The sequence below is a fragment of the Chrysemys picta genome, chromosome 9 (assembly GCF_011386835.1).
Source record: "Chrysemys picta bellii isolate R12L10 chromosome 9, ASM1138683v2, whole genome shotgun sequence".
Taxonomy (NCBI): domain Eukaryota; kingdom Metazoa; phylum Chordata; order Testudines; family Emydidae; genus Chrysemys; species Chrysemys picta.
This window is the reverse complement of record NC_088799.1, coordinates 35528942-35547529: the sequence shown is the minus strand read 5'-3', so window position 1 is coordinate 35547529 and position 18588 is coordinate 35528942. Positions and strand designations below refer to the sequence as shown.

Here is an 18588-nt window from a genome sequence, read left to right as displayed (position 1 = left end):
CTCAACGTCCATTCGTGCATTCGGTAGGATCGGCTGAGGCGGTCCGCTAAGCCGTTTTGGATCCCCGGAAGATACGTCGCGATGAGGTGGATCGCATGGGCTATACAGAAGTCCCATAATTGGAGTGCCTCGCGACAGAGGGGAGAAGACCGGGACCCGCCCTGCTTGTTTATATAGAACATGGCGGTAGTGTTGTCCGTCAGGACTGCCACGCTGTGACCTTCTATGGTGGCGTGGAAGGTCTGACAGGCGAGGCGAACCGCTCTTAGCTCCTTCAGATTGATGTGAAGCAGCTTATCTTCTCTGGACCACAGCCCTTGGGTCCGCAGTTCCCCCAGGTGCGCTCCCCAACCCAGGTCCGATGCATCTGTTACCAACGTCAGAGTGGGCTGTGGGGCAGCGAAGGGGAGCCCTTCGCAGACCCGTTGTTGATCGAGCCACCAGCGGAGCGAGCCCAACACCTGGTCTGGGATCGTTACTACTTGATCCAATGGGTCTCTGTTGGGGCGGTACGTTTGGGCAAACCACAACTGTAAAGGCCGGAGCCTTAGGCGAGCATGTCTGACCACGTGTGTGCAAGCTGCCATATGCCCCAGGAGCTGCATGCAACACCTTGCCGTTGTCGTGGGGAATTTTTGGACTGAGCTTACGGCCCTCTGAATTGTCAGGAACCGTGCCTCTGGTAGGCTTGCCTGCGCGGTCACCGAGTCCAGGGTCGCACCTATGAAGTCCAGTCTCTGTGTGGGGACCAACGTGGACTTGGGCACATTAACCCGGAGGCCGAGCTTGTCGAACGTCTGCAAGGCCAGCGTCACGTGAGATCGGACCTCGGCCTCCGACCTGCCCGCGAGAAGCCAATCGTCCAAGTACGGGAACACACGCATCCTTCTCTTTCGAAGGAAGGCTGCTACCACGGACATGCATTTCGTGAACACTCGTGGTGCTGATGCCAGGCCGAAGGGCAGGACCGTAAATTGGAAATGGCGCTGGTTGACAACGAAGCGCAGAAACCGCCTGTGGGCCGGATTGATTGCGATGTGAAAATAGGCATCTTTCATATCGAGGGCAGTGTACCAATCCCCCGGATCCAGGGATGGGATAATAGTTCCAAGGGAGACCATACAGAAGCGCGCTTTGATCAGAAACTTGTTTAGATCGCGCAGGTCCAAAATAGGACGGAGGCCCCCTTTTGCCTTGGGGATCAGGAAGTATCTGGAGTAGAATCCTTTTCCCCTTAGGTCTGGTGGGACCTCTTCTACTGCTCCTGCAGCGAGAAGGGTCTGTACCTCCTGCATGAGAAGTTGCTCGTGAGAGGGGTCCCTGAAGAGGGACGGGGAAGGGGGATGGCAGGGAGGGGGCGAGGAAAACTGGAGGGTATAGCCCGCCTTCACTGTGCGCAGGACCCAGCGGTCCGATGTTACGCGCAACCATGCCCGGTAGAAATGGGACAGGCGGTCCTTGAAACTCAGAGGAGGATCCGGTATAGAATGCGGTACGCTGTCCTTGGGCGTAGCTTCAAAAGCCTGGTTTATTCCCTGGCTGCGGCTTGCCCTGGCCGTGACTCTGGCCCTGGTTAGGCGTATTGTTACGTCTCCGCCTGTTATCCCTGCCTCGACGGCGGTATGGTTCGTGCCGGGGGCGAGGGTGGTATTGCCTTTGCGGTGGCTGGGGTTTAAAGGGCTTACGCTGCGTTACCGGGGTGTGCATACCCAACGACTTAAGGGTTGCTCGCGAGTCCTTAAGGCTATGTAGCCTGGCGTCCGTTTGGTCGGAAAACAAGCCCGAACCTTCAAACGGGAGGTCCTGCAGTGTGGTCTGCACCTCTGGCGGAAGACCTGAAGCCTGTAACCACGCCGAACACCTCATCACGACTCCTGACGCAATTGTTCTAGCCGCAGCGTCGGCTGAGTTGAGGGAGGCCTGCAATGAGGTCTTGGCCACCGCCATCCCCTCGTCCACCAGGGCCGTGAACTCCTGATGCGCGTCAGGTGGGAGGGAGTCCTTAAACTTGGCGACTGATGCCCAAGAGTTAAAATTGTGCCTGTTTAGAATCGCCTGCTGATTGGCGATCCTCAGTTGAAGGCCCCCAGATGAATAGACTTTCCTCCCGAACAAGTCCAATCGCTTAGCTTCCTTGCCCTTGGGGGCAGGAGCTTGCTGGCCATGACGCTCTCTCTCGTTGACCACCGAGACCACCAGCGAACAAGGGGATGGGTGTAAAAAGAGGAATTCAAACCCTCTAGATGGGGCGAAGTATTTCCTCTCCACGCCTCTTGCAGTCGGTGCACTGGAGGCCGGCGTTTGCCACACCGTCTTATAGTTGGACTGTACTGTCCGTATAATCGGGAGAGCGACTCTGGAGGGGCCCTCCGGGCTCAGGATATCGACCATGGGGTCTTCCTGTTCTACGGTCTCCTCCACTTGCAAGCCCAGATTGAGGGCTACTCAGCGAAGCAGGTCTTGGTGCGCCCGATGGTCAATCGGGGGAGGGCCGGACACCATCGTGCCCGCTACTGCCTCGTCTGGCGAGGAGGAAGAGGTCGGGGCCTTCTGCCCATCCTCATTGTCCTGCAACCCGGCATCGACCAGTTGCTCCTCTGGGGCCCGACCCGCAGTGTGGGACTGGGACGGTACTGTACTCTGTGCCGAGTCCACTCCTTCCCGCTCCGGTGGTCTAGAGACCGTTGCCTCCTTATGCGATGGCGGGCGGTGCCGCGGGGAGCGGGATCGGTACCCCGATGGCCCGGATCTCGAGGCCCTCGATGGGGGCCCTTGCTGGTGGTAGGCCCAGGGTGTCCAGAATGGCCATTGGCTCGGTTGGCCCCACTGGGAATGGCCGTAGTCCCTGCTGGCCTGCGACCTATGGGCATACCGGTCCGAGTCAGTCCCCGAGACCACGGACGGTGACCTGGAAGGCCACGGCGGAGCCGCAGGATGGTGCCGGTCCGGGTTTGGGGAGTAGCGCCTCCGCGACCAGGACCTGGAATAGCGTCTCGCCGACCTGGACCTGGAACGGTACCGGTGATCGCAGGACCGGGAACGACTACGGCTGGTCGGCATCGGGTAACGTACCGCCGACACTTCGCGGTGCCGACTCGTGCTGGGTTGCTGAGTCGGTGCCGACCGCTTGTTGAAGCCCGACTGCTGCGGTGCTTCTTGCGCCGAGGGCAACCGGGAGTCCACCGAGGCGGAGCTCGACCGGGACCGGTTCCCGGAACAGTGCCGAGACGGCGACCATGATGGGCGCACCATCGCCGGCTTGCCTCTGTGCGGCAGCTTCGGCGGAGCGTCCTCAGCGCGTGTAGGGGCCTCGACGGACAATGCAATGAGGTCCTTAGCTGCCTCAAACATGTCCGGAGTGGAGGGCTGTTCCAAGAGCTCCTCCAGCCCTTCATCCTCACTCGACGCGCCCATCCCGGGGCTCGATGGGCCTTTCGGCGCCGGAGCCACTACCGGGGTCTGTGCTGGGGCCGTACAGGCCTTAGGGGCACTCGAGGTCTTCACCGGTGCCACCCTCTTGTGCGGGGAGCGTCCTCGGGCCTTAGGTTGGCCCTTCGCTTTTGCCGGCGAAGACGACTGGCGTCGTACATGTCCCCGTTGGGTCGGTGCCGTGGGCTTCGGGTGACCCGCCGGCGCCGGTTCCCGCACCGATGCCGGGGCGCTCCGCACGGAGACAGACGGTGCTGCCGAAGTGGAGGGCTGTAATGCCGTCTCCATGAGCAGCTGCTTAAGGCGAAAGTCTCTTTCTTTCTTAGTTCTGGGCTTAAAGGCCTTGCAGATCTTGCAGCGCTCTTTCTGGTGAGCCTCCCCCAGGCAGCGGAGACACGAGGCGTGGGGGTCGCTCAATGGCATAGGCTTGCGGCACGTGGCACAAGCCTTGAAGCCTTGGGCGTGTGGCATGCCCCGCCGCCCAGGGCCGGTGCCGGGGTTGAACAAACAACCACAGCAGGAACTTTAAGTACCCTAATGAGCTGTTAACTACTGGCTCAACACTACTACAAACTAACTGATAACTGCTAAATAACACTAATGACTATTGCTAAGGGACACTCTCAGACGAGAGACAGAGTTGTTCCAACGCCGCCACAGACGGTAAGAAGGAACTGGAGGGGTCGGGTCGGCAGGGATATATATACCCTGGAGCGGGGCGCCGCTCTGGCGGGAAGGAGGGGGCCCTGCCGGCCCGACGGGAGCCGCTAAGGGAAAAAGTTTCCGACGTCCGTGCACGCGGCGCGCGTACACCTAATGTGTAATGGACGTGAACAATCACTCGAAGAAGAACTAAGATCACATATTCCCAACAGTAAAAACAAAAACACAATCAAATCTGACACTCTTCCAGTCCTGGTGTTGTGTCTATGCCAGCCAGATGTCCCCAAGGAAAGGCTGCTCTAATTTATACTGGGTGAAAATGCCCCATAGGGCAAGAGCACAGCTGAGGATCAGTGTGGTAGAGTGGCATCCTAGCCATGTCCTCCCCCTCTTCCAGCCATTCAGCCTCCCCCTACTAGGCCCCAGAGTGCTAAAGTGACCCTCTGCATGTGTGTTATGTCAGCAGCAGGGCTAGTTTATGCCAGGACGGTGACACAAAGCAGCTGACCACACCAGACAATCTGGCCCATATGGCTGGAAATACTTTGAAGCAGTCTCTTGGGACAGATGGCTGCTTATTAAGTGTGGTCTCTTTTGCATCTTTACTGTAAATTGTGCATCTACACACCTATATTAAAACATACTGCAATCTGAAGTACGGTGCTTCAGAGAGTTGGAATGGAATGACCCATCAGGAGTTGAGAGGAGAAAATACCCCCCTATGCGCTCACTGGGCTACTCCCTTCCTACCTTCATCTGTTCAAGAATCAGGGCCAAAAGGCTGAGAAATTCTCAGAACTCCTCTCTTGGATTCTTAGGTAAGTCAGCAGAAATCTTCACAAGGAGAAGGAAGTTGGGATATATATATATATATATATATATATATTTTTTTTACGATGATATTTATTTTCCCCACATGCCCCATGCACTGAGCTGTATGTTCTCTCTGTTGAAAAGCCTCCATAATCTGCATAGACCTGAACTGGGTTGGTGTCTCATTTGTCCCCTAGATCATTTACAAAATAATGGAACACACTGCTGCTTTACTGTGTGCTCTTCCAAGCACTATCCTATTAGTTAGCACTTAGTGGGAGTGTGGGATGGCTTTGTGCAGAACTATCTGTTCTAGCAGGTTTATATTTGAAGGTGACAGGAATGGATCAGATCAGTGTGTTCCATACTATCGAGGTGCAAGTCTCAGACTGAGAAGTACACTGTGGTGAGGCACATTTGTACCCATTTGTGTTCCAGCAGAACAGCTTTTAAGAGATTCTCTTACACTAACCCTCACTCTAGGTTGTTAATAAGGGAACTAGGTAGACTGGGAATTTTTTTTTCGAGGGGGTGGGGGGGAAAGATATCTAATGTAGTGAGTGCAGTTTAGGTCATAAGTTATTTGGGAGAGAATTTTGAGATGACTTAATGCACAAATGACCATAAGAGGAAAAAAAATCATTGATGCCACAATAGCCAGGAGCAAAGGAGCTGAGACCTTGTGAAATATTCGGAGCTGTGTAAGTAGGGGGAACTAAAACTAAGATCATGCAGTCCCTATGGTGAGACAACCACCCACATGCACCAGACAGTGGGTGCCAATGTCAGCCAGTGTTACTGGGGTCAAAATGCAACCTCTCTTATTCAGGACACAGTGTCCTGAAAAATGTGGTACCTCTCTGGGAGATGGAGCTAGAAAACGGTTTCCAACCTGCTGCAAACGTGACGACTCTCCTCTTTACTTTCACACCACCCATGGTCTTTACTCTTTAAGAGGGGAGGCAGTGCATCATGGCAATCCTATGGCTGTAGTGCATCATGGGAGATGGAATACAATTGGGGGAGTCCAACCTACAGAGGAGAATGAGAACAAGAGGCATCTGAATGACAATTTCCATAAGGGAGGACTTTCAGAATCTAAATATTATGGGGTGTAATTTCACTGGCAATTCTAAGTTTTCCATAGAACATTTCTATGAAAAAAAAATTATTTTCATTTTAGAAAAAAAAATTTCCATGGAGAAAATCCCCATTTTTTGATCAGCTCTAGTGTGAATCAAGATTAATTCGGCTATGCACCAGTAAGAGGATACTCTCACATTGAGAGAGAGAGAGAGAGAGAGAGAGAGAGAGAGAGGAGGAGGAGGATGAATACCCACAGGAGTCTGTTAGGCAACACATACTGTGGGGCAAACTGTGCTTTTCTTTTTACCTTTGTTGTTTCCCATCATTATGACACATGCACAGGCAATTCCTGTCCTTATCTCTGTGGCTATGGGGAGCCAGATAGCAGCGGAGCAGGTTTTGCTGTCCAAGAAGAGAGGGAGGCAGAATTTGGCTGTGCATGGGACAACCAGGGAATTAGTACAGCCTGTGAACAGGGCTGGATTAACTTTTTGGGGCCTGGCGCCAAACATATTTAAGGGCCCCCATTGGGGAAATAGGGCATGTGATGGGGGGCAGTCCGCAGAGCGAGGGGCCGGTTGGGGGCAATGAGATGCAGCGCAGCAGGAGTGGCCCCACTCAGCCCAGCACAAAGGCACTGTTTACAAACCGCAAACTGCTAGATGCACACTGGCCCACCCAGCCCTGTATTGCCAGCATGCTCCTTCCACACTGGCCCCGGGCCCAGTGCCCTGCTCTTATGCCAGTGCCCCCTCACCCAGAGACTTCCCCCACAGATCCCTATGCCCAGCACCCCTTGCTTAGAGACCCCTCCCGCTGACATCCCACCACAACTGCACAGCACCCTGCACACCATACCCCCTGCCCAGCTACCCCACCCACAGATCCCCTACTGTCCAGCACCCCCTTCACAGTCCCACCATCACAGCTGTACAGCGCCCCATATTTCAGAGGAAATTCTGCATCAAATTCTGTGCATAATATTTTAAAATTCTGATTTTTTTTTAATAATAAATAAATGTGGAAGCTCCACCATGGCAGTGGGAGAATACCCTGCAGCCTCCCCCACCCCCTTGGGACAGGGACTTGGCAGTGAGACTGAACCTGACCCTGACCCAGCACAAGGGCAATGCCTGCCACAGAAACAGCCTGAGGCCCTGCCCCTTTTGTGCCAGGCGCACCAGATGTGGGCAGGGAGGCTCAGCCCAGCAGCAGGATCCAAGTGCAGAGGGACTTAGTGTGGGGGTATCCGGATGGGGGTAAGAGGGTTCTGTGGGGGGTGGGGGGGGTAAGAAGGTGGGGGGGCAGTCTGGGTGCAGGCAGCTCAGTAGGGGATCTGGATGCACAGGGAGGTGCCAGGTGCAGGGGCAATGGGAGTCTGCAGGGGGGACCAAGTGAAAGTGGTTGGAGCTCAGTGGGGTGGGGTGGGGGAGTCTGGGTGCAGGGGAGGTGGGGTTGTGGTACTTAAAGTACTGCACAGGATCTTTTCAGGGGGAATAAGGCAAACGCCACATTCATTGGTAATACATGCATCAATCAACACTATCATATGCATATGATCTATATTACAGTCATGCACTCACACACACACACACACACACACACACTCCGTCTCGTTGTTGTTACCAACTAGTTGCTCCCCTTAACTTCACTGGCCAGGGGAGTTAGATAGAGAAGGGGTGGAGCCGGGCTTCTGCCTATCTGGATCAATGCTCCGATGTTGACAAGACCCAGGGTCCTCTGCAAGACACCTCACATTTATAGCAGCTTCCCTCTCATGCAAATCTATACCAGATTCAAAATCTGTGTCCCTTGGTCCTTTGTGCTGCTTCCTTCTGGGTGTTGTCCCAATCCTGTTCAAAGAGGTTATTTCCAAAAGAAGGTACTGTTCAAAGAGGGTGTTTCCAAAAGAAGGTGCTTGATTCTAAACCACCCCTCCACCTCCACCCCCTCCCGTCCCCGAGGCCGTCAATATGTCTGCTCTTCTTTAGTGAGCCCACTTGACAAGTTTGATTGTCCTTGGGTCTGGCTTCCATCCCCTCTCCAACTAACTGTCTGGAGGTGCTTGCGTTCCACGCCTTCCTCATTCATTCAACATGCCAATTGATTAAGGGAGCGTGGGGAGGGGGAATCTTATTCTACTCCTAGCAAAAAGACATTTTTCTTCTACTTTAACTATCCTTAGGGGCTATAACATTATACCAAGGCTTAACACAAAGTTTTCTATAAGTTTTTCTACATATAGGAACTTTGTATCAGATCCCTATCAAAGGACTTGATACAAAGTTGTATGAAAATAGCTTAATACAGGGTTATACGAAGAGGCATAATACAAAGTCACATGAAAGTTATGTGAAGATGCTTAATACAGAGATTTATCTACAGGGTTCATTTGGGTGAGGGTCTAGGTGTAGGTGGTTGGGGCTCAGTGGGGAGGATGTCTGGGGGGGGCTCATCGGGGTGGTACAGATGCAGGGGAGGTGGGGCTTGTCAGGGTGAGGATTTGATGGGCCTGCTTAACAGGGGAGCCCCAGCTGCTGCCAAGGGGATCCGCATGCTGGGACCCAGTTTCCCCTATCCCAGGGATCGGTAACCTTCGGCACGTGGCCCACCAGGGTAAGCCCCCTGGCGGGCCGGTTTGTTTACTTGCCGCGTCCACAGGTTCGGCCAATTGCGGCTCCCACTGGCCATGGTTTGCCGCTCCTGGCCAATGGGGGCTGCGAGAAGCTGCGGCCAGCACATCCCTCGTCCTGCAGCCCCCCATTTGCCTGGAGCTGCGATTGGCCGAACCTGCGGCAGGTAAACAAACTGGCCCGGCCCACCAGGGGGCTTACCCTGGCGGGCCGTGGGCCGAAGGTTGCCGATCCCTGCCCTATCCCCTTCTCTTCCCCGTCCCAGGCCCCTTCCCCACCACTCCATCTCCTCCCCATCCCACCCCCTTCCTTCCCCACTATGTCTGTCCCCCTGCCCTGCCTGCCCCACCATTGGCAATCACTGTTGTACAAGATGAAGGATGGCTCCCAGCACACAGAAGGGAGCTCAACCAGCACTAGGACCCAGAAGGTGGTGTCCAGCTGCAAAGTCCCGGGAGCTGAGCAGCACCTTCTTTTTTTCAGCCTGGCTGTGCAGCTCTGCAGTCAGAGTAGGTTTGCTCGTTCCACCCCCACTCCCCACCCTGCCTCTTCTCCCCAGGTGAGCATGCTGCGGCTGTGCTCCTCCCCCAGCAAACAGCTGATCGGCAGCAGGGAGGGGGAAGGGAGCAAGCTGTGAGAAGAGGCAGGGGAGGCGGAGCTTGGCTGCCCTACTGCAGCAGGAGCACCAAGCTTCTGCCCCCCACAGGAGAGAGCGGAGGGCGGAGAAGAGTGGGCCTGGTCGGGGGGCCCCTGGAGTGTGGGCCCGGCTCCATGGCACCAGTGGCTCCATGGTAAATCCGCTACTGCCTGTGAAGCATGGAACTGGACCTCCATGCAAGCTTCTTATGAGGTAACATGCAGGGAAACTGGGTCAGAGTGACTGGGGAAGGTGCAGAGGGTCCACCACTGCATGGATTCTCTGGTTCCCCATGTGCAGTGGGGATGTAAAGGCTATTCTACTCCAGTGTAATTGCCATATTCTGTGGAACATTTCCACAACTGCTCCCTGGCTTTGCTTTATTCTGTGCTTTTCTCCTTCAAGTCTACCCAGAGCCCATAAAACTTGGGTTACCAGGGGTAGGATAGCATTGTTCAGGCTGTTGTTTCTGTAACTTTGTTGCATTGCCACTGTGTGTTTGAAAATAAATAAAAACACAAGAATAGCAGAGCTCTTAAACAATTCACATCGTGATTTCTTTAACCTGAGAGTGACTCCTGACTTCCTATATAGGTCGTGTGTCTGAGTAACAGCAGTGGAAATTTGTCTTTGAGAGCTTCCTCTATCACTCATCAAGGTTCTGGAGTACATTCACATCTCTCCATAAGAGCCCTGAAGAAGCTGTATTGAAAAGCCTAGTTCCCATTAGCTAATCTGAGAAATTGTCTGAGAGACTGACATATGGGAATACAAACATATGCATCATGTTGGCTGATCTTTGCTACCCAGCTTCCTAGCTGCAAAATATAGATCAGAGACAGCAGAGTTAGACGTGAAAGCCTTGATATTTTCTCCCTGTTTAACTTACCTCAACCTAGAATGAGTTTGCAGTGTTCAAATTTTTTTAGTTTGTATGTGGCACTGTAGGGAATGAAGAGAATTATGACAGAGGAAGACTAAGTGCCAAATATTCAAGGGGTGCCCACTAATTTTGGATGCCTGGCTTGATTTTTGGAGCAGCTGAGAACCTACAATTCCAGAAGAAGTGAACAGGTGTTGCCAGTGCATAGCAACAGAGGCTTCGGCAGTCAAATGTATGCAAACATTTAAAGTTACAGCTTGTAGCAACATCATCCACAATATAATACCCTGCTGCCTACAGTTTCCCACACACCTTATCACAGGCATTAAAAACAATCTCCCTGAGAGTGAGGAAGGAGTTGTTATTTTGTAATTTGTCTGAGATGCCAGGGATGCAATTCCTGTAGCTGCTCCCCCCAAAATGGCACCATTCTCCCTCCTGGAGAGATCACTGCTAGTGAAGAAATGATTTCGGTAATTAATTCAAATAAATGTAAGATAATTAGCAACTCTAAAGCTTCTGAGAGGATCAAATATGAAATGGGCCTGAGCTACAAAACTTACAACCAGGTCAAAATTTTTCCAAAGTATCAGGATGGTTCAGAAGGGCACCTAAGACAAAGACTTTAGTTTTTCAGCTGACTGTCCTGACCTCTTGAACATCAGAGAAAGTTACTCAAAAGATACCTGATAAGACTTTGTAAGAATCTGGGGAAGAAGTGGAGTAATACCTGGTCAGATGTAGTCTCCTGCAAAGAACTCGTCTGTTGATTGCATTAAGAACAAATGACAGGAACATTCAGAAAGCAGCATTTAAATCCAGCAGGCATGCAATGGAGCTTGGCCTGAGCCCTGTCCTACTACCACTGCTTTCCATACAACCTTAAGAGCTAATGGAGATCCACCAGTGTCATGCTAAGGAACTAAAACCCAGGAGCGGGAATTCTGCCCAGATGATAGAGAATAATGCTTTTAAAATGTATATGTACAATTGTTCATGCTTTTCAAGGAATAAACGGGTTCACTTTGGTTGGAGCTTTACATAGTTTTTCTCCTTTCTGGTCCATCACAGGTAAGCTGTTAAATCAGGTGCAACAAACTGATATATTCAGTTAAAATGATAGTTTGCTGCGGCCAGAGGATGCCAAGAAAAGTCTGCTTTGGAATCTGAGATTAGGTACACCTCTACCTCAATATAACGCTGTCCTCGGGAGGCAAAAAATCTTACCACGTTATAGGTGAAACCGCATTATATCGAACTTGCTTTGATCCACTGGAGTGCGCAGCCCCCCCGCCCCGTAGCACTGCTTTACCGTGTTATATCCGAATTTGTGTTATATCGGGGTAGAGGTGTATCTGCAATTTAGAAAGAGTTTCTGCAAAGCAGCTGGGAGGCCCTCTTGGCCTAAAAACCTTGTTATGAAGGTAGGTGAAAGGATGGAGATGTTTTTCTGAGTTAGCCTCAGATGAGGAAATATGGGAACATATGCTCTTCTCATCATTAGCTAGGCTATACTCACCTAGCGCAGCAGCAAATTGCAGAATCTTTTCAGAATCAATACTATGGCCAGACCACTGCTACAGGAGTGGCAATGTACTCCAGTGAATACTATCGGTTTTGATTGACTGCTAATGCTTAGGGCTCATTTTTCATCTTTGTTTAACCACGTTATATATCACAATCATGTTGGGGTAGTGTCTAGCATATTTCTAGTGACAAGGTGTAAATGGATTCCACACACTGCAGGTTCATGTCTTTCTGGCTAACTTTGAGAATTAGCTCTTATCCCATCTGGCAGTTGTTCCCATTGTGTTTCTGCCCCCATCTCCCCACCCCCACTTCCATGCCTCAAGGTGCTTGCTCTTCCTAACTCAGCCCTCCACCCAGGTCATGATATAGTCCTCCCCTTTTGAGGTAACAAGGTCCCACTGGACAAGCTGTCCACTGCTGTCTCTGTTTCGTTCCAAGTCTCTAGGACCTATGCCACTTTACCAGATGCTGGTAGGGGAACCTGGGTCTGCTCACTACTATGGGTTTAAGCCCAGGGACCCAAGACTAGCAATCCAGCTCTGCTCAATCTCAGACCCTGTTGCTCTTTCCCTGGGCTCCTTCCTACCCCACCTCTCCATTTCCTTGCCTCTACCTCCTTGCTTGTTTACCGCCAGAGATTCCTCTGCTCCCCGGGGCTACTTCACCCTGCTTGGCCTCTTGCCAGTCCAAGGCAGGTCCCCAGGGCTTCCTCTCCCCCGGATCACCTCCTTGTCCCTGGCCAACTCCCTTTCCCTCTAGGGACTGACTGCAGACCTCTTCCCTGCTGCCTCTTCCTGACTTATAAGGCTATCCCAGCTGGCTCATCTGCCCTTAGGCCTTATCAATCCCTGGTTCCCCTCCAGGTGCAACATATAAGGTTAATTGGTCCCTTCTGGCCCACACTAACCTGATTCAAGGGGCTTATGTGGGGTGGACACCTCATCACACAAGGGTATGATTATCTGGCACTGTCCAGGAGTACAGAAGACAAGTCCTACATGACCCAAAGGAAACATAAATGGCTTTAAGATAGGTCTCTGTCCATGGCTCTGGCAAGACTTCAACTTGCAAGCCCACAGTAGTACACTAAAAAAAAAAAAAAAAAAAAAAAGGCAAAGCAGAGTCATACAATAAAGCAGCTGTTTTAAAACTGTGCAAAAGGGTCATCTGGCCTATTGCACCATCCCCAATCACCTAGGCTGAGGTAATATGCCCTGAACCTCCCACTGGTCTAGTCTCCTCCTCCATGATTCCACATGGTTTGATACAGTGGAACCCCAGCCACAGTCTACAACTAAACCAATGGTCAGGGAAAGAGGGATGAAAAAGAACCATGATAACTGGGGCCTTGGCTTGCAATGTCACTGTAAGCAGATGACACGCAAGTCATGAGGACGGATGCTCCAACGGTTAGGGTGCTAGCCTGGCATTTGGGAGAGCCAGATTCAATTTTGTGCTCCTGAACAGGCTTCCTATAAGACCCTGAACAACTCACTTAGGCTCACACTAGTAAAGGTTATTTAGGCATTGCTCCGTTCAACACTGCAAGTCCCAAGTGACTTAGGAGCCAAAGTCTCATTGAAAGGCAACGGGACTTAGACCTTGCAATGCTGAGTGGAGCAATGCCTAAATACCTTTAAAAATCCAGGCCTTAGCCTCTCCATACCATAATCCCTTATCTGCAATATGGGGATAACAACACTTCCCTACATCACAGGGATGTCATATGGCGTTTAGAGATTGTGAGGCACTCAGAAACTATGGTTATGAGGGCCATATAAGTATTGTATCTTTGATAGATAGATCTTAAATACAAATACATGACAAGCATACAGGTATTGGTAGGTTTTTGGCATTTGCTGGGTATTTTGTTCAGCTTCTTTATAGTGGATGCTGTACATTAATTAATAAACTTTATTATTTCTCTTTAAGATGCACTATAAGCAAGGATAGCAGTACCACAGGTGCAATTCCCTCTGACCTACTACTATGGGATTACAGACATCCCTATTACCTGTGACAAATGCCACACCTAGCTAACTGTTCTTTTGCCTCCAATGCATTGCCTAATTCTTGTGCATTTATTTGAGCAGTCTTTTATTCAGCCTGGCTATGAATAACAGTCTGTTCATACCTTGTGCCCATCCGACTCACAGAACTGCTGTCCCATTTTTCTGGTGATCAGCGCCATATGTATGACTTGATTCCTCTGCAAGGTGAGCCTGGTTCTCACTATTACCACTCTTTGCTCTGTAAATGGATGTATGTTATGGAGGCTCTGGGAAGTCCATATGCAACATATGTCCAGTGCAAGGACATCAAATTCTGTGACTGCATTGCTAAATACATGGTTTTTCTCTTATACTAGTGCACTGCTTACTACTTATCCCATGCTGTGTAGTATCACTCTTTCAAAGTCACCGTCCTTATTGTTTGCCACTCACCCAAATTAATTGTATCAGATTTTATATCACTATTCTTTCAGTTCCAGAGAGAGCTGCAAAGCCTATTTAGTTGTTAGAAATGTGGGACCACATCTCATAACAGTTTGTCTCCTATCTGACACCAGGTGGTACCAGTTCTTATTTACTAATAGGTGGTATGCACCATTTTAGGTTGCCCTATGTGTTGACTTTTTGGCCCCGAGAATGACAGCTGATCCCAGGGATGTGCTACTCTCTTATCTCTTCTATTCAGAGCTTGCCCAACCTATGCTGCTAGACTTTGGTACTAGCACTTTCTTCATGGGGGCAGTGAGAAGGGGTTCCTGAGTCAGACTCAGAATGACCAGGAGTTCAACTTCACCTGCAAAACAGATAGCAGAACCTCCTATGACCTGCCATTCTCGTTCTGGACTGGGTCCTTTATTCCAGCTGGCTGACACCCCAGCCTACCGCCTGGGTTTTTAAAAAATGGCAACAATAGCACCAGTTGAAAGAGGCACAAGTAGTTCTGCAGTGCTCTGCATGTGTCCTTTCGCACCGACCTGCTGAGACTCCATCTGCACGGACACCCAGAACGGAGCAAAAAAAAAAAAAAAAAAAAATCTGCCAACGTTGCAAGTTTTCCATCTGAAAATGGAAGGTTCCATCATGCACCCATGCTTGCAGACCTGCAGATGCCCTCTGGAAAATATAGCCCCAAATCTCTAGGCCCTGTAAGCCATTATGATCCCTTAAACACAGAGAGCCTGCAAGTGAGCATATTTTAAATAGTAAACAAACACTGTAATGCTTTCTTCTAATCAGAATAATGTTGTTCTCAAGCAAATTAATTTCCATGGTTAATTGTATGGTTTGTATGTAAAGACCACATGACTGGGACTGCAAGGGAGAAGCCTCACTGAAAGCTTACATTTGCCCTTTATCACACTGTTTTGCTTAGTATTCTATAAATAGATTGTGTGCAGTGTTTTTCCCTTTTAGCCTCATAACTATTAACTGGTTTCTGATTGGCTTTTGGGAATCTGAAGAAAATCACCAGAGAATGTTGTAAGCGTATTTGATAGAAGTTCACAAGTGGATTAATTTCAAAACTGGGCTCATTTGGCACATTTTGAAAATATATATTAATCAGAGTTGTTTGTAATAGCTTCATCTCCTCCAGCATTAGAAATCAGGAGTCTGAATAGCTTGGTTTCTGCAATCTGAGTTTAGTTACAGTTAGGCTGGGATCTATTTTTAGCAACAAACTGTTTCCCTGAGACAGATTCAGCTGCTCATTAACATTGGAAGTCTTCTCTCAAAAAATGTATTATAAGACTCCCTTTTAGCCCTGACAAAGCCTATCCATTAAAACACAAAATTGTGTTCTACAGAGAGAAATATTTTACTATTTGTCTTGTCATTTCTTGGTGATAATAAATGCACCACAAATAAGCTGTTTCTTTTCCCTTAACTATCTTAGTTATTACTACAATAAACTATCACCTTAAAAGAGATAGGAGAGCCTGTTAGTGTTCATGGATTTAGAGATTAAAGGAAAGAGGCAGAAATTAATGGATTTTCTGAGTTGAGTTACAGTAAAATATAGGGTATATGGAAATTTTAAAGGGATTGTTTTAACACTATTTGTCTATCTTCTCAATACATAAGCTGAGAGAATCCTCAGCAATGACCCCTTTTGATGAGGCAGGTTACTAGAGTGCTAGTGTCCAAACTGGGGGTCATCTGCTGGGTGATCTGTCAAATAGTGAGTCGTCTTATGGTCAAGGCACAAGACTGTAGCAGGTAGACTGAACTCTGAGCTCTACCACAGACTTCCAGTGTGGCTGTGTGCAAGTCTCTTGTCCTCTGTGCCTGTGTTTTCTCATTTCTAAAATGGGGATACTACTACTTACCTCTCGCAGGATGTTGTGGGGCTTAAGAACCTCCTATAATATTTTTAACCCTATTTTTTCAGAAAAATAAAGTTCATGGTAAGGGACAAATCCTTCCCCCTTTTCCGTTGCCATAAAGGGCCTTGACCCAGTGGACCCGGTGCAGTTACAAATGTAGAAGGGGTGGGGATTTCAGAACCCTGCACTGGGGGAATTTTGCCTCCACAAAAATGCTGTTCCCCTCCCCTATTCTCCTCCCAAAAGCAAGTTAGAGAGGAGCTGTTGCAGTTCCTGTGTTGTGACAGCACTGCCAGGAGAAGAGCAGAGGTAGCCCAAGCAAGTCCTACTGTCTCTGCACGGGTAGCAGGAGGGAGATCTGTGGCAAAGCAGCTTCACTGGCTACTGGCTGCCATCCCCCCTTTCCTCACCCCACTTGCTTCTGCCCCCCGTTATCCAGTCCATGGTTTCTGACAGCATAGCCTTCCATTTATATTAGGCAATCACAGTGCTTCCCTTTCCCTCCCCGCCCTTTCCCTGCTTAGCAGATACTTTGGAACGGAAGCACAGGGGCTCTTCCCTCCCAATCCATCCCTGATTTTCTGCAGACCATTGATATTGTTTGCCACAGCATCCGCCTGTTCTCCAGAGGCAGATGCTGCTGTTCCTACTTCCCAGCAGATGATCACAACTAGGCAAGTTGCAAAAGGGAAGGACAAAAAGGACTTCGGTTTTTTTTTTTTTTTTTTCTTGGAGGTGGGGGGAGATACAAATCCAAATGATAGTTCTAAAGAAAAAAGAGGATGTGTGTATTTTTCACTCAGTTCCTCCCCACTGTAACATTTTAAAGATGGCTGAGAAGCGGTCCTTATAGATCAAAGCAGAGGAGCATGGCAACTGGCGTTGCTGCTTGTGCTCTACCTGTTCTCCAGGTTAACGGAAGATTTTAGAATTCAACCCCTTTCAGAAGCACCAAAATCACTAGCCAGGCAAACTATAGATACTCCCATGCAAAGGAGCCTGTTCATTTAGTGTTATTATTTCTATTTATAAATACTTACACTTGTATACTAGTGTCATCTCAGTGCACAAGTCTCTAATTGCATTATAACATTTACACAAAGTACAGGACAAAAATATTACATTTACAAAACCCTAAGCATTAAGAATAGAAGAGACTGGTTAAGGTAATTAACCCAAATATTCTATTATTGCTAACCACTTTGTGCTCTACTTGCTAGAAACCTTCTCATCAGAGCCAACATCCAAAATTATAAAATGCCAGAGTATTGATAATGATATTTGATAGGGATTTTTTAAATCCCTCAGCTACTGTGATGTAAACAGAAACATTAATGATACATAATGCTAATAAATGTGTTAGTTTACAATGTTTTCAAAGTATCCAGTGTATTTTGATCTATATCTACCTAAAGTTTCAAGCAGTAAAACCTTCTGAAAGATAAAGTGTTAGTTGCTCTAAAATATTTTTTAGAAAGTTACTTTTAGCCTCTTCGAATTCCAAGACCATTGAATGAATTTGAACCTTATGAACCTTTACCCTGAGAGCAAGCAGTGTAATTTTGGTTATGCTCAACAGCTGCTTTCCTGCTTAACTACAAGAATGAAATCCCACTTTAATTGAAAATATGAATGCAACCTTAACTGTTCATTATGATGTCACCAAAAATACCTATAGTATGTGTAAGAATTGCGCGCGCACACACACACACACACAATTTCGTAACAGTACATATAGGTGCACCTACGTTTGACTTAGAAAACAATATCAAGTGAAAAAATACTATTCCTTGATATAAAGGAGCCTTCCTGGCTCATCTTCATTGAAATCACACAGTTGGTTCTAAATTCTTAAACTACTGTCTGTAATTCTGACCTCTTGATGCTAAGCAGTTTAAAAACTATTTCTCTGAGCCACTGAACTGGCATAAGCAAAAGGCCTTCGGAGTGATGGCTCTGAGCATTAAATGGAGATCATTTCATTTCAAACTTCAGTAGACTTGCAGGACGGCAGCAGTCTTCCCTTGGAATTTGCCTTGCTTTTGTTGATTTTGTTTCAATGGTAATGTTATTTTAACATGGATTTGAGTGTTTAGTTTCATTACAATGATATCTATAGTACTGCACCACAAATGGCACAACATTCCTTGAATATTTTATAGAATGCATCAGCTCAATATGGAACAAAAGTGGTTGTTTTGGATGCATCAATGCAGACTATCCTCTGATCCAAGTTGTCTGCTTCTTAGTGCCATTCCTAAACAGAATTGGCTGGGCTTTTCAGTTGTTGTTTTTCTTCTATCAGAGTTGGCATCAGAAAGCTCCATACTTATCTGACACAAACCCGAAAATTCTACCCTGTGGGCCAAATTTTGCCCCATTACACTATCATATCCATCCCCCAGCCAGGCGAACTAAGTGTATATATATATATTCTTATATTTATCCTTAATAAAATAATCAGCTCCTGCATTTACATAGTGTCTTTCAAACCAAAGGATCCCAAAACACAATAGAAACTTAATCTGATATACAAACTATATATAGGGGGTGACTTCACCAACCACTAAATCTGATT

The 18588-nt window shown here is 48.6% G+C and overlaps 1 protein-coding gene across 4 annotated transcripts in view; it reads right to left on the bottom strand.

Annotated features, from left to right (window-relative positions):
• The window catches only part of IRS1 (insulin receptor substrate 1), a 182952-nt gene that overhangs the window by 46625 nt on the left and 117739 nt on the right, over window positions 1-18588 (bottom strand). For 3 of the 4 annotated variants that reach the window (XR_010590660.1, XR_010590661.1, XR_006175229.2), the window contains exon 4: window positions 5798-5937. The exons of the other annotated variant lie outside the window; for it this stretch is intronic. The gene's annotated coding sequence lies outside the window, so the exon portion shown is untranslated. The remainder of the gene's footprint in view (window positions 1-5797; window positions 5938-18588) is intronic. 4 annotated transcript variants of the gene reach the window in all.